The sequence below is a fragment of the Tyto alba genome, unplaced genomic scaffold, assembly GCF_018691265.1.
Source record: "Tyto alba isolate M040663 unplaced genomic scaffold, T.alba_DEE_v4.0 Super-Scaffold_2, whole genome shotgun sequence".
NCBI lineage: Eukaryota > Metazoa > Chordata > Aves > Strigiformes > Tytonidae > Tyto > Tyto alba.
Window position 1 is genome coordinate 15137944 of NW_024881282.1, and position 15555 is coordinate 15153498.

Consider the following 15555-nt stretch of genomic DNA (forward strand, 5'->3'; position numbering starts at 1 on the left):
AGACCAGCAGGTCACATGAAGTTATACAGAGCACAAAATTAATTTTTCATTGATAAGTCAAACTTTCACATTTCACAGAAAGCAAACATCACCTTGGATAGAAATTTGCTGCTTTGCACTCAGCATCCTTCTTAGTCTAATTTGCTCTTTGGGCTACAACAATGAGTAAATTGACCCATCCATAAATCATGGATCTATAAGGGAAATTTACTTGTAGCCTAATACTTTACTTATACTACTGCAATGCCTGGGACAACTTGACTGTGATGAACACTATAGAAATCTGAGGCCTGCAAGCAAGCAGTACGGCTCCAGGGTCAAATGAAGGCAAGATTTCAGCACGAGATGGCAGCTTCACAGCTCTTCTGTGGCAGGCTGGGGTGTGCCCAGCTTTACTCAGGAAAAGCTACAGCAGTGGTGCAGAGACAGCATCGCCTTCAGCCCATCAGCTAATACAAGGCAGCAGCCAGGGAGAATGTCCCAAATGGGTTGCAAAGGGCGGTGAGTCAGATCTGGATGAGGGTGTCATTGAGAAGCAGCCTCCCAAGCAGAGGTGGCCAGGATTAGAAGGGTGAGAAGAAAGGGGCTGATGTTAACACAGTCTTTATGCCCCATCCGGGCTGTACAGGGTGCGAAAGCACCCCTGTCCACCTTCTCCTCCATCTCCTATGCAGCAGCCGCCAATGTCAGGAAGAACATTATCTACTGCTCCATCGGGGAGGGCACCACAGGCTCATAGCCCCCACCCAGTCCATCACCTGCAGCCAGGTTCTAGGGTGGCAGGAGACAAGGGACCTGAGGCCCCCTGATCAGGGCGGGAAGGGCCCCTGCCTGCTGTTGGCAGCTGTGACAGGCGTGAAGGTGCTGTGGATGTGAGGGATGGGTGAGGCTGCAGCTCCGTGGGGACCATGCCATGTCCTCGGTGCCGGCATGGACAGGCAGAGAGACAGGGACTGGCTGGGCTGCGGCTGGAGCTGCCACAGCAGCCTGGGGTTTCTGGAAAAGATCCCGATTCTCCATCCTCTTCTGGAGGCTTCTGCCAGCCAGGGGCATCAGGCATCAGGGTCCCCACCTATGCTAGCTGATAAGGTCTTGGTGGTGACAAGAACTGCAGTGGTGATAGGAGGGAATAGGGGGCCTGGGAGAGAACAGAGGCCTTCCTCCTCCAGCCACTGCTTCTGTCCAATTTACTTTCATGGGGAAGAAGTATTTTCTGTTGCTACCAGATTCACAGGGTAACAGAACTTCAGGCTTGTGAAGGGATGAAGGCCTTTGCAGAGCCACTATTGACAGCTGTAGTCCCTGTTTCAAACATTTTAAACACTCTGTTTTGCAACCAAAAGGGGCACAAATAAACCTTTATGATAGTGTTTGGGGCCACCCAACTTTTGTGTAAACTTGCAGCAGTGTACACTGCTGTTCTATACAGTCATAGGCTATGAGGACTAAGGGTACCTCAAAGCATTTGAGACCAAAGGACACCCTTGAAATATGCATCTACTTGTTTTAGGCCAGGATTTAGTACACAATTCTTGAGTTGCGTGGCAGAAGTTGTGGTCAAACTCCTGCTGGGGAGGAGAACTAGACTGATGCTGTCAAATTCTGCAGACAAAATGGGAATGACAATGCACATTAGAAAAGAAATCAGCAAAATATGGGCAGAATGAATACGGGCAGTGCCATCTAAAACATGGCTGGTAGTGTGTGGGAATAGTCAGACTCACTTGTCATCAAATACACTGAAACACTTAAATCTGCTCAATCAAGTAGACAGGAGGTTCCATATCCTTTAATCATCCTCATCATAATATTCATAGTAGTCTGGCTCATAATGATCCCTGTTCTAATACCACTGCCTTTATAAGAGAGAACTCACCCAGAGTGAATTTGACCCCATATAACTAGAGATGACTCCACAATGTTTTTGGAATTGTATTTCAAATCATAGCCGCAGGATTCCTTCAATATTGAATATAAATCCCAAGCCAGCAACAATGGTGGCAATGATCCAGGCGACAGAAGTGGCTGTGGGTGACACAAATCTACATATAAAGTCTCTATTATTGTATATATTAATTTTTTGTTTGTTTTGAGAAGGAAGGAATTGTTCAACATTTTTATTTAATCTGTATCCAATAGTTCATGCTCTTTCAAAGTGGCAGAAGAAGAAGAGAACAAGAAGAACAGGAAGAACAAGAACAAGGAGAGGAGAGGGAGAGGGAGAGGGAGAGGGACAGGAAAACTAAATCACTTTCCTATGCCTTTTGTCCAATTTTCAGCAATGTCTATTCATATTTAATCTTTCCTACTGGTGCTGGGATGAGACTCTAAAAGATACTGAATCTCTTGAAGGTTGTGCCATCATGCAGTCAGGTAAAAATGCCAATAGAATGGACCATTGTCTGTTATTTGATGGTCATTGAAGAACTGGGCCATTAAGCAAACTGAAATAAATGAAAACATTTCTTTCTAAATACTTAAATGATCCTGAAATGCTTCACATTCAGCAAGGAGCATTGGTGAAGGAAAAAATGAAGGTGACTTGGCTGACCAGAAAGACTGTACATTTAGGTTAAGTGTATAATGGCCTACAGTTGGTGGAGCTGGCAAGTGAGCTTGGATTTCCTAGACAGCTCCTAAACCAGTAATAAATATAGCAAGTCTTTCCTCTTTTCCTTGGATTGTTAGAAAGCTGGATGAAATCGTGAAAGCAATTATATCCCTCAGACCTCTCGAAATTAGTGCACCATCCCTACACTGTGATTAAGTCCCTCTCTCTGGCTGTCTGAGATCATCAGAAAGGATCTTTCTGAAGCAGTGTGTGCTGTATGGTCTTGTGGGACGGCAGAGGCTTTGCGCACACAATATACCTTTGCAAACGCAACTAAACCTTCCAGTTCAATGATCTTATTGCACATGTGTGTGTTTTCTAGAGGGACGGAGATATATAGAGCATATATAAAGAAATACTTAATCCTTAGTAATTAGCACTGCTTCTGACAGTGATAGACATAATAACCTTTTTCTTTTGTTTTTTTTAGATTTCAGGATGTGGCACACTATAATGCATGCTTCTCTGTTGTTGCCACAAAAATACCCTGCTTCAGGGGGCTGGATTCATCTTCATTTGAGGGGGGGTTGTAGACCAAATATGGCCCAGGCCTGTTTGATAGTTCTCTTGTAAATGAAATGATGACAATCCTCTTGTGACTAGGAAACATTCCAGAGCCAGGGTGTAGGGTTACACAATGGTACAGTGTCTTGCCCTTGATTTATAATTTGAGAAGCAGATTGCGTTCAGACAGAATGTGAGTTGAACAATGAGGTTTCTAGTCCTGATCTCATTAACAGAGATTTATACCAAGAGACTATTGTATCTTGTTCTTTTGGTTTGCCATGCCAGCAAACATTCATAAAGTTATTTAAAAAAGAAAGCTTCTGTCACACACTTAGGTCAGAAAGTTCTCAGGAAAATAGTTAGTCAAACATAGAGTGGTCTCAATCTGCACTTACTATGGCTTACGTTTCTGGCCTTAAAAAGTCTCAGAATGATTACTGGATCAAACATCACACTCAGGCTTACTACATGTAAAGATTTATGGAGACGTGGCTTAAAATGCCTTTTCACATATTTATGTTTGTTTACAGTTGAGTCACTCTAAGATAGCTTATTATTTGCAATTCATATATAATCACTGAAAGAATGTTCTTCCAGTGCAGAAGAACCATTAGTAGGTGGAATAACAATAATATCCTGACAGGTACTTTCCCTCCTACCACCTCGAGCCTCTGCACTAAATGAAAGGCCATAAAGACACAGCTTGGAACCTGCTCTCCGCTGACAGTCGAATAGTCATGGTGCACGCAGTAGAGGATGCACAGTACATTAATTAATATTTCAATAATGCTTCCAGAAAGTCTGGCCTGACCACCAGTAAAAAGAAAATGGAGGTCCTCTTCCAGTCTCACCATGCTAGAAAATAGACTGGCCCAGCTGCATGTGTTGACAACACAGCTCTGAAGCCCGCAGACCAATTCTGCCACCTCAGCAGGAGTCTGTCTCGGAGTGTCATGGCAAGAGATGAAGTCACACAGAGCACAGCAAAATCCAGCATGGCTCTTAGGAGATTAAAGGACAGTGTATCTGGAATACAGGAGGCATCTGGCTTCAAAGTAACTAAGTGCCACCCAGCTGTCATCACCACTTTTTCATACTCCTGTGAAACATGGACATTTTATCATTATCAAGGCATGTGACTTCCCAATTCCACCTGCACTGACTTTTGTGCTGTTGCTGGTATAAATAAGCACACAGTGCAATTAGCCTATTTTTCACAGTCCTATTAAATATTGAGTGCTGTAGTAATACTCCCATAAATTATGTTCTCCCAGACAGCTGATGCACACGTCAGATGAGAAGACACTCAAACCCAAATTCGATGGCTGATTTACATATATTAAACAGCTGAGAGTAGCTGAGGAGACAGGGTGGCAAAAATGTGTCAGGCAAATCTTCACATGGCAGCCAGCTCCACATCATGGAAAACTGATGTTAAATAGCATCTACTGTTGCAAAGGACATGGATCAGCCACAACACATGTAGGAAGAAAGATAGTAACACTGTGCAGTGCAGGGGCATGGGGGGAAGCGGTATTGTGAATATCGACAGTGATGTCTTTGGTATGTTCAATTTGTACTGTGAAAATAGGATGCGTTTCTCCCCAGTACAGGTACAACAGCCAAATCTCTGCATGTTAAATTTGCAACAGAGATGATCCTTTTTGTCTCCTGTGCCTGAACTCCTAGTGGAGATAAAAAGAAATAATGCAACATCCTCTTATTCAGCTCCTGGCCTCACTGTTATAGAAGAGTTGCACAGTATTTTTTACCCTCATTTTCTAAATCGATTTTGAAATTAATTCAGGTTATCTCAGCTTCATATCATGCACCTTTGCTCTCTGGTGAGCCTGGGGAAATAGGAACATCTTGCTCACTTTTTCTGTGCTATCCATTGTTTTGCAAGCTTTTTCCAGAAGAGTTCAGACTGTACTGCAATAGCAGCTTTTCTATCTTGCTAACGACTTGTTGCTGAATGCCAGACAGCCCAAATATGGAATAATTAGGATAGTAATGGATGACATTTTCTATGCAATATGTGAGTGATAAGCTTTAACTAACTTTGGCAGTCTTCTGCTTAATCCGTACCTTTTTTTCCTTTGGCTGAACGTTTGGTGTTAAGTGACACAAAAATGCAAACTTTTCCTTCTTCCTTCTCTGCCCCCTCCCCCCAAATGTATTAACTATTCTTTATCTCCCACAATAGCCACACTTCCCATAAATCCTATTTTCCATCAAGGAAGTACTCATTTACAAGTTTCCTATCCAAGTGCAATTGATTTCTAGCATTTTACACTTCCTTTAGTATGAAGAGCTGGAAGGGACAATCCAGAGTTTGTTCTACTCCAGCTGCTAAAACTCTGTCAAAGTTCAACGATCTGACAAGAGAATGCTTAAAGCAATGTTTATGTTAAAGTTTTGCAACCAAAAACCATTTTAAATTGTCTTTGTGCTCCCCTTCTTGGAAAGTTCTCAGCACCATTCACACCTTCCTACTGCAGTACTTACAGCAGGATCACCCAGCCTCCCCTCTGAAAACTGCACTTTTCATGTTTCTGAGTACCTAGCCCAAGAGTGGGAAAAGCAGAGCTGAGTTAATGCAGGAGGATGCTATGCAGAATTTTCTGCCCGCAGCTTCGGAATCAAGCTCCACAATGTGTTTTCTTAAATCGTATTTCCTATTCACACACTCAATCAAAATTGTAAAAGCCACATCATTAGATCCACACACTTTGATTTTGAAAAGGATAAACTTGGCAGAAAGGCTCCTATTGATAAAAGCAAATTGCTGTGGCAAACTTGCTGTCTGAGGGACTGCTCTGACCTTTATAGAAAATGACCCTATACAAAAGGCAACCAGGGCCACCTCCTCCACCCCTCACCTTGCTATGATGTGTGCTCCATGTTACCTGCATCTGTTAGGTGTACTTGACGGGTACCTCATTTTTCAGAGCACACATACTCAGGGACAGGTAGATTTGGGCTCTCAAATGCCTTAGACCTAGGACTGACGCCCAGATAGTTTGTTAACCTGAGGTAGTAGTAGCATTCCTGTGCATGGGTGGGAACCAAACTTTGGGTATGGATTAGGTACTGGACCTGTGTCCTGATCTTATTTATCTACTTAGGTATGCACATGTTATTCTGAATCTTCCAAGAGGTTAATAGCCTTCAGAGAATCCTGGCTTCTAGTCACTGTAAAATTTATATATATATATATATACACACATACATATATATACACACATACCCCAATAGTCATAACAGTTTTGCTGTCTCATTATCTCAATGAATTAGGACAAAGAGGAATATAAAAGACTTCTCCAACCTTACTAAGGTTATGTCCTACTCTAATAAACAAACAGCTGTCTCCTGAGTCTCCTTCTTTGCCATGGTCCAACTGCATGGCCCAACCTCAGTGCTGTTGAACCCCTAATAGGCCCCTTGCTCACAAGCTCTCATAGCTCATGTTAGAAACATAGAATCATTTTGGTTGCAAGACACCCTTAAGGAGTCCAATCATGGCCCAATGTTGGGCCATTTAAGGAGTCACAGACCTCAGCTGTCCATCCTTCCCAACTCTGGAGATTTGCATCCCTATGGCTCAACTTCACAGCCCAGAACACATCAGTTAACACCCAGGGCTGGGACCTGGGGCACCTCAGGGCTCTGACTCACAAGCCTCACCAGGGATACCACTGGAAGTAAAACTACTTAGAATAGTGTTGTTTGCCAGGCTATCCCCAAGTGCTGTTAGACAGGGGACATTCAAAGAAGTAATGGGATAGAAAATATGTACTTGCAAAAGAGACAGCCCCTGTATGCTCACAGTACTCACCCACCTTCCCCTCTTTTCAGGGACCTAGTAAATATTTTATGCTCTTTCTGGCTATTAGCACATGACAGGAAAGGAGAGGAGACGGCAGTATAATAAACACTGCACAGAGACCATTTCCAACAAGGAAACTGCACCTGGCACTGAATGTTAAAACCGTGGCTACACAGATACATAGATGGTGGCTATATATATGAATATCTCAAAGATTTTTGATAGTAGTTAAAATAAGCTTGTTTTCAGCTCAGGCTTTTTTTTTTTTTTTTTCTTTTTTTTTCTGTTATTGTCTTTAAATCCATTGCCAGATCAATACCTGTGGAGAATTGTTGTAGGGCCAGAGGCAGAGACTTCTGGATCCAAGCCTTGGCAAGCAGGGAAGGAGAAGAGAAAAGGAGGAAGAGCTGCAAACTGAGCTAACTACAGGCAGCACCATTTCCAGGAGACCCTGCAGCAAGGTGCAGAGCTTGCTAAAAGCCATTTGAGCACACATGGTAACTTCAACAGCCAGATCTACTGCACTGCCTCCAGCACAGCTGTGGTCTAAGTCTATTACTTTATTCACCATGTAGGGTCCAATGCAACCATCCTTCATGCATACTAGTTGAAGAGAGCATGTCGCCCCTAGCTCTGTGTTACTTTTCATTGGCATTTATAGCAGACTCAGTCTCATATCTTCTTTCACCTGATTCCTGAGAATACTATGGAGTACATATTGTTTGAGAGATTCTGTACAAATATAGTTGCATAGTTTTGCGTTATAGCAACCCAAATGATGAGAACGTCATCAGGGCAAACTGAATAATGTAGAGAAACCTCTGCTGAAATTGTTTTGAGAATGGCTCATCTCCGTTCTTCATCCAATAAAAAAAGAAACTTTGAGAACTGTTCTAAGTTGTTCTGCATCTGCTGTTAATGGAGGAACAGAGACCCCACACAGAAGAAAACTCCATACATATTTTCAACCCAACACCAGAACGGCATGAAGGAAAGTCAGTACCATCTCCCTGCAGAACACCTCAAAGGTCTATTTTCTGAGGTCCTATCATCTGGGCTCAGTTATTCCAACAAGAACAGTAAATACTAAGAATCTTTCACCTTGGTTTGCAAGTGACCTTTCTGACCTTTACACAAAGAGGCTGCCCCAGGAAAGTATTTTTCAGGTTCTCTATTGGTCATATCAAAGATTTTAAAATGAAACTATATACAAGACAAAGTCTCTTGAATAAAAGCTTAGATGAAGGAGATTATTGGGAGACATTAAATCCAAATGGCCATGTGTTAAGTATTATTACATGCTAGAACAAATTAGGTATAATAGATCAGATGCCATTTGGGGAGTCAGATATCCCTATTAATTCAGTATTCTCATAGATCAAAATCTGATACTCACAGTTTTTAAAAATGTTGCGGATCTACAGCACAGGGAAGGGGGATCATTATAAAGCTATTTTGCAATATTCTTATTATATAAAATATATGTAATAAGTATTATAGTATATATAATATATTCTATACATATATTATTATATGTTGCTAATAATGTCATTACCAACTTGTTTTTATATTATTGTCTTGTACAAAATGAGAAGACAAGAAAAAGCTTGAGTTTTGTGGCTTGCTGCATGGAACTAGGAATATAGAAAATATAGGAGGAGAATGTAAACAAATGTAAAAACTAGATAATTCTGAAGAAAAGTGGCATTTGTCTTTGCAGAATACTTTAATTTGGCTTTTGTGTTATTGATAAAAATCCAAGTTCAAGACAAATATGTTGCCATGAAATCATTAAAAGAAGTGCTTTGCTTTTTTTTTCATTTTGGAAGGAGAGAAGGTGAAATAAAGTATTCAGCATACTGAAATGAATAATTTTTTGTACGTTGTTATAATAGACCAAGGGTGCTTCAGAAACTTTTAGTGACACCTGAAGGGACAGGGTTCAAAGTTCCTGTTCATTTTAATGGAAATTGTGTGTCCACATTTTTTTGAAAGATTTTAATATCTCACTTATGGTTTATAAACCAAGTACAAATACAGCATTTGAACAGCACCCAAAAAGAGCAATAAATGTACAAAGCACATTTCAGCAGATCAAGGTGAATCCAATGGAAATGCCTAGTTCAGTTCCTGAATACCAAAGTGTAAATCCTTTCCAGAAGTCATGTGGAAGAGACTTTTAAAAGTAACATAATTCTTAAAATTATACAGATTTTCCCTGTCTACTTGGGTCAAAATTCTCTTTCAGTGGTACGCAGCTGCCCTTCCCCTGAGAGCTGACTACAAACACATAACTTTGTGGTACAGCACTTACAGCCCTGAACAGTCCCATCAATTGAGCTTGGCACTGCATACAACATCTGGCCCATAATTAATACAGCATTTTAAGATCCTTCTGCTACTACTAAATGCAAAATATATTAAACCCAATGAGTCTAAAAGTTATTATTTTTTTTATTTTTTTTTTTCCCGGGGAAGACAATAACTGAAGGGTTAAGGAAGATGGAGTTATATTTTAAAAAGCAGGAGTACTAGATTTCACATCTCTGCCTGTTCCTCAGATTCCTTTTGTCCTTAATAAGACAGTACTCACACATTAGCGTGTGGGGTATCAGATGGCCCTTTTGTGCTTATTCGTTTCCTATGAAGAACGTAACTACTGCGGCCACTCATATTTCCTTAGGCAGCCGAGTAGCTGGAGGTTTAACATGCTGTAAATCTACAGCTGAAGCAGAGCCCAAGTCCCACCAGGTCCATGGCTGCTGCATTTACCGTGTGCTGAGGAGGGACCCCAAGCTGCCCCACCCGTGTACCCACATCCCACCAAAGTCTGCACCCCTACCCTTCACTGCCTGGCCACCACGGGGGAACAGGACTTAAGCTGAAATCTTGGTGGCCTACTGCTGCTTTGTATGGGTTTATTCAGAAAGTTTGAAGAAAATTTTAAAAATAAGTGTTCGGTACCACTGTAGACTGAGGAATTATATGTTTTGTATGTCTCCTGTAGATGTGTATAAACAATGTGTGAGATAATGGCCATGTGCATCCTTCATAACTGAAGAGAAATAGACAATTTTAAGGTACAATTCATCTTTCACTATATATGTAAAACAGGTCAGATGAATCAGTCCCAAAAGTATCTATTTGTCTCTAATGACTTGAAAGAGAGCTTAGAGACTAGCTCAGACATAAGAACTGTGTAGAAGTTAGATGATATGCACAGCACTGTAGGCAGACTCAGAAGAGGTTTACTGACTTATTTCCTTCACTTTTTCTCTTGGCATACTGTTGGGTTTTTTTTTTTAAAAAAAAAAAAACTACATCTCAAACTGAGATTACCAAAATTAGCTACAAAAGGATGTATAACATGAGAATGTGATGATCACCAATGCATATGCACCTGTGGTGTACCTTGGCCAAACTGGTCATATCCCTGTAGATACAACTTTCTTCAGTTGCAGTCAGTTCTGCTTTATCCCAGTAACTGAAGCATTGGGATTCCACAAATAAATGAAAAAAATGTGTTTCCAAACCTAAACTGAGCAAGTTTGAAATTTCTGCATTCCAATTCCCCACATGTCCAGTGCAACTGGTACACTGGGTGTACAGAAGCTAAACTGACTCTGCATAGATCAGTTTGGCTGTATGTCTATCAGTAAATGAAATGGATCAGAGCCAATGCTCTAGCTCCAAAAGCATGATGCAGCTTGCAACCACACAGCTGAGCTCTCTTTCCTCCTAGAGCAGGTGACTTTGTTCATACTGCATTTGGGAAGAGTCCCAGGACTGTTCCAGGCCCTGAGCTGGGCTTGGACATTGACTGGGGAAGTGCTAGCTGGCACCGGCCATACCATGCCAGGGACTGTGCTGCCAGTTAAACTGTACAGACCATTAACAGGCCAGTGATTAAACCCATCCTCGGCGTTACTACATGTTTCCAGTGTAGCTATAGAGGTGGTTTAAGAGACTAATAAAATATATTGGCTCAGACATACTGCTATGCGAATCTGGGTTACAGTTTCCATCTCTGTGCCTAGGACATGGTTTAACTTCAACAAAGATAATCTGGCCATCAATATTGGACAAGTGGCTGTATTTTTAGTATCATATCACATTATGAGTGTATCAAGGGAAAAAAATATATTGCAGTAGCCTGCTTAATATTAAACTGGAGTTTAATTACACCTTCCTAGTCTCTAGGCTCAGTCTTTCAAGGCAGAATTTTCAACATTATCTAAATAATTTTCCCAATCCAACCAGACCAACTCTGATATAATGGTTTGAGTTACTCTAGATGGAATATTTAGCACACAGGAAAAATGCTATTTCAAATTTAGTAAACAAAAACTACATCTAAGTACCTCTATACTGTCTTGCTGGTGTCTGCTAGAGTTTTGTGCTCAAGTCTTATCTCCTAAATGTCCATGCTGCCTAAGTGTTCATTCACCCTCAAGCTCCATTCTGGAGCAAGTTCAGTTGTTTCTGGGCTGGGAAGAACTAGGCAGAGACTAGGAGATGGTGTGTACCAGTGTCCCACCCCCACACTGCATGAAGATACAGTATGAGTGACTCATGTTGGATTTGGCTTCTCCCAGACTAACCAGTATTTCAGATGGCCTCACATCCTAAACCACCCTTGGTGTTACACAACAAAAAGACCTATCTGGCAGTCTATGAAGTAGCTTCCCAATGGCAGCCCAGGGCAACATCTTAAAAGGACCATTCTCAAATCAATGGCTCCATTGTTGGGAAGATTTCTTAGTAGCAATTTAAAATTGTACTGAGTGCCACAGCACAAGCTGGTTCTTTACAAACTGAAGAGCAGTGCTGTTTCTATTTTATATATCTATCTGTATACCTACAAATATGCATATGAATTTTGTCTCCCATATGTGTATGTCTGTGTGTGTGCATACATGCAACAGGGCAGGTAACCAGCCCTTAGGTGCAGGCATGCATAGCTGCCTAGGCTATACCAAGGTACATATGAACCTTGTAAGTGCGGCTGCAGCAGAGTTCTTCGTGATCCATGATTGCTGTAACCACGATCTTGAGAAGCAGGTCTCTGCTTTGCTTCTCCAGACATGAATATTACTGAGAATCCTAGGGAGGAGCCCTCTTCCTAGGCTGTGACACGTACCCCTGTAGACTCACACATCTAATGGGTTCACCATCATTGTTGCTCTGGTCCCTTGTTTTTAAGTTTTCATAGCAACTGGATAGTTTTTTCTTTAGGGCGTATCTATACTGCTAAACCAAATACTACCAGGTAATGAGGTCAGGCATGCACACTTATTGTCACACTGCTTCTTTCTTAGTGCTCTCCTTGCCTCTGTTTTGGACCACTCCAGCTGTCTCTAAGAGAAGTCAGTCATAGAGGGAGTTGACCCTGTGGAGTGTGGACACAAGCCAGTCAGTGATCTTCAGCCTCAGGGCTTGAATCAACTCAGCAGTATAAACACAGCCAAACAGTCTGTATGTTCAATGAGATGAAAAGGAGCAAACAATTCTGATTCCATTTAATGTCAATTTAGGGCTCTTAGCATTGCCTTTCCCACAAATCAAGCTGTTGTATTGTCTAGCTAAGGTCTTTTGTCCAATGATAGGATAAGAATTTGAGAAAACTGCCTGTTCTGATAATGTTGCAAGGAGTGTTCAGGTTTACTATCAGTGCTTCATTAGGACGTAGTCAACATATTGATTTTGGTAAAATAAAAGACTGGAATAAGGAAGACATTCAAAATAAACAGGATCCTAGGAAGGGCATTCACTATAATTTTATGTTTATTTTTCCCCAGAGGGAAAGAGGTAGAGCTTGCCAACCTTTTAAGTTGCTTGCTAACTGCATAATGAATGGGAACAAGTTAACTTTGGCTGTTTTTAATTTCCTTAGGGAACTAGATGCCAATGAGTTTGAAGTTTTTCTGTTAACATCTGAATACTTCTATGCAGTGGCCACCTTACATATCTAACATGCCCTTCAGTGCTTCCAACTTAATCAGATTTATCTTATAGCCAGATAATTTGCCAGAATTACAGTTCACAGGATATTTGGCATCATTGATCTAATTTATGACAAATGAGAGGATATAAAGATATAAAAAATTGCTTCCTGAGACCCCTTGTTTACTCCTTGAATACTCTACTGTTCCCTTATTAACTCTCAATGTGTGTTCTAAACCTAACTTTTAAATATATGTTCTTTAAAATGATGTATTAAGATTGAAAACCTAATTATTCACCAAGAGTGATATGTGTATATCTCAAGATATTTACATATTCACATATGAATTATATGTATGACTCCAATACTGCTGTTGAAATAAAAGGCAGAACTCAATAGCTAAAGTGAGAATATCATCTGTAACATTTTCAGGGACCTAAAATGGAGAGGAGAAATGGCTAGCAAGGAAAGAAAAAGATTGAAAATAAACAACCTCAAAAAAAAACCCTCAACAGAACCAAAACCAAACAAAAAAATAGACAGTGGCAAAGCTTATGAATTAACTTAAATTTACCTTTCAAGGAGAAAAAAAAAAAAAAAAGACCTTAAAGGCAATTCTAGGCTTGTCAGGCATAGTAAGTTCTGTTAGAACAGTCTTTTTGAAAAATCTTTGTCTCTCTTTGTGCTTACGGAATAAGGAAATGCTTACAAGCTCTCTAGAAAATCAAATAATGTTTTCTGAAATGTATGGAAATCTCTAGATAGAATTATAAAGCATCAGATTGTGTACCATTCTGAATACATTCAAAAGATGATTTTGTAAGCTCTAAGGAAATTATGGGTTTATTAGGAGCACCTTATCCTTTCCTCACTTGTTGTGTCTTGGGTACAGGCTTGAAAACCCTTAACACCTCTCCTTCAGATTACAAACTCATTTATTGGACACACATGTCTGGCACCACTAGTCTATATTTTGGCAAGGATCTCTTGGTCTATTGTTATATAAATAATTTCTCTAAATGCTGCTTCCCTAATCCTTTTTTTTTTTTTTTTTTTTTTTTTTTAAGAGGATATTAATACCCAAACATTTACAACTCTAGTCTAAATATTTCTTAGCTGAAGTACAACATGATTAGGAAGACAACTGCAACTTTAGAGAAAATGGCAGTGATCCCATTGTTCCCTCTGGGAGCCAGACTGGGCACTGTAAATCATGTATCGTTCAGAAGAAAAAGAACTCACATCCTTCTGTCAGGACTTCTGATTTTGAAGTTCATAAATTGAAAACTTCAGCAATCACTTCTTTGCTCAAGCTCTAGAAAGGAGAATTTTAATTTAGACACTGAAACACAAGAAGTATTAAAATAAAAAGTAAAACGTTGCCACTTCTCTTTCAGACTCATTGCTAAGGGATAAAAGCAGATTATCCATTCTTCATCATGTTAGCTGAACAGGAAAGACAATCCAGTCTCTTTTGCAGGGGATGCTACTGATTGATTTCCATCAATTTTCATAGTTTGTGGCTCAATCTGGCTTGTTATTCCAAGTAAAAAGTATATATTCTCAGAAACAGTTTAAGAAAGCATTTGTATATAATTTTATTCAAATGATACTGTGCAGAATAACAAACAAGTGAGAGTCTTACCTGGCCCATATCTTAGAACGAGTTTGTCATTTTCTCATCAGGACAGTATTGCTTTAGCAGCTGAGCCGTATGCACTCATTTGGAAGGCTAAGAAGCAGTTCACCTCTTTTATACTGATTCTTTCAGAAAGGAGTCAAAGGGAAGACAAGATCGATTCTGATGTTCTAACTACACAGCAGGATTTGTAAGACCCAAGGACTGAAAGGAGATGGAAACACCTGGTGGGAAAGACAATATAAGGACAGATTCTAGAAGTTTTTGCACTTGCAAAGTATACTATCCTGCTATACTTACTGCAGATCTGCAGCAGCCTTTGTGTTCAATTGTTCTGCAGGTGCAAATTTATTTTCACCAGATAAATTACAGAAGCAAACTAGTGTACATATCTTCTTATCTATTGGCATCTGTACACAAAGTGGTGAGCTCTCTGATTTGGTTTCCCACCAGAGGACATGCACAAGATTTAGACCACACATTTCATACTCACAAACAAGAGCTCCACACTCTCCTTGCACTCTTAGACCTGCATCTGAGGAGAGGAACTGTTTCCTTCAACCTGGATTCTGAGGCATACTACTGTCAGGACATCAGTATTTAACACTACACAGCAGCAGAGAATAGAAAATAGAGAATAAAAATACCAACTGATCCAGGAGGAGGAGTTTGCAAAGATAGCATATCAATTGTGTTCTCTGAGATGTTATTTTATTCTATTGTGTAACTGGAGGTTTTGGATAAGCAGGCTTTCCTTAGATAATTTCAGTTTCTATGAATCAAGACCAACTTCACCAAAACTCATGCAGAATTCTGAATAAAAACCCTCCTACTTTCCTGCCACCAAAAAAACACTGCTTGGTAGGATAATGCAGAGCTTGGTCTTCCTTGGCTTGTGAATTCAAGGCAGACCTATTGTGCAAATTGATCTGGATTTCTAAACTCTATATTGTTGTTCTCAGAGCCTAAAATTTCTAATTCTAATGTTACCCTGGCACTGAGGAAGAAAACTGGACACTTAATGA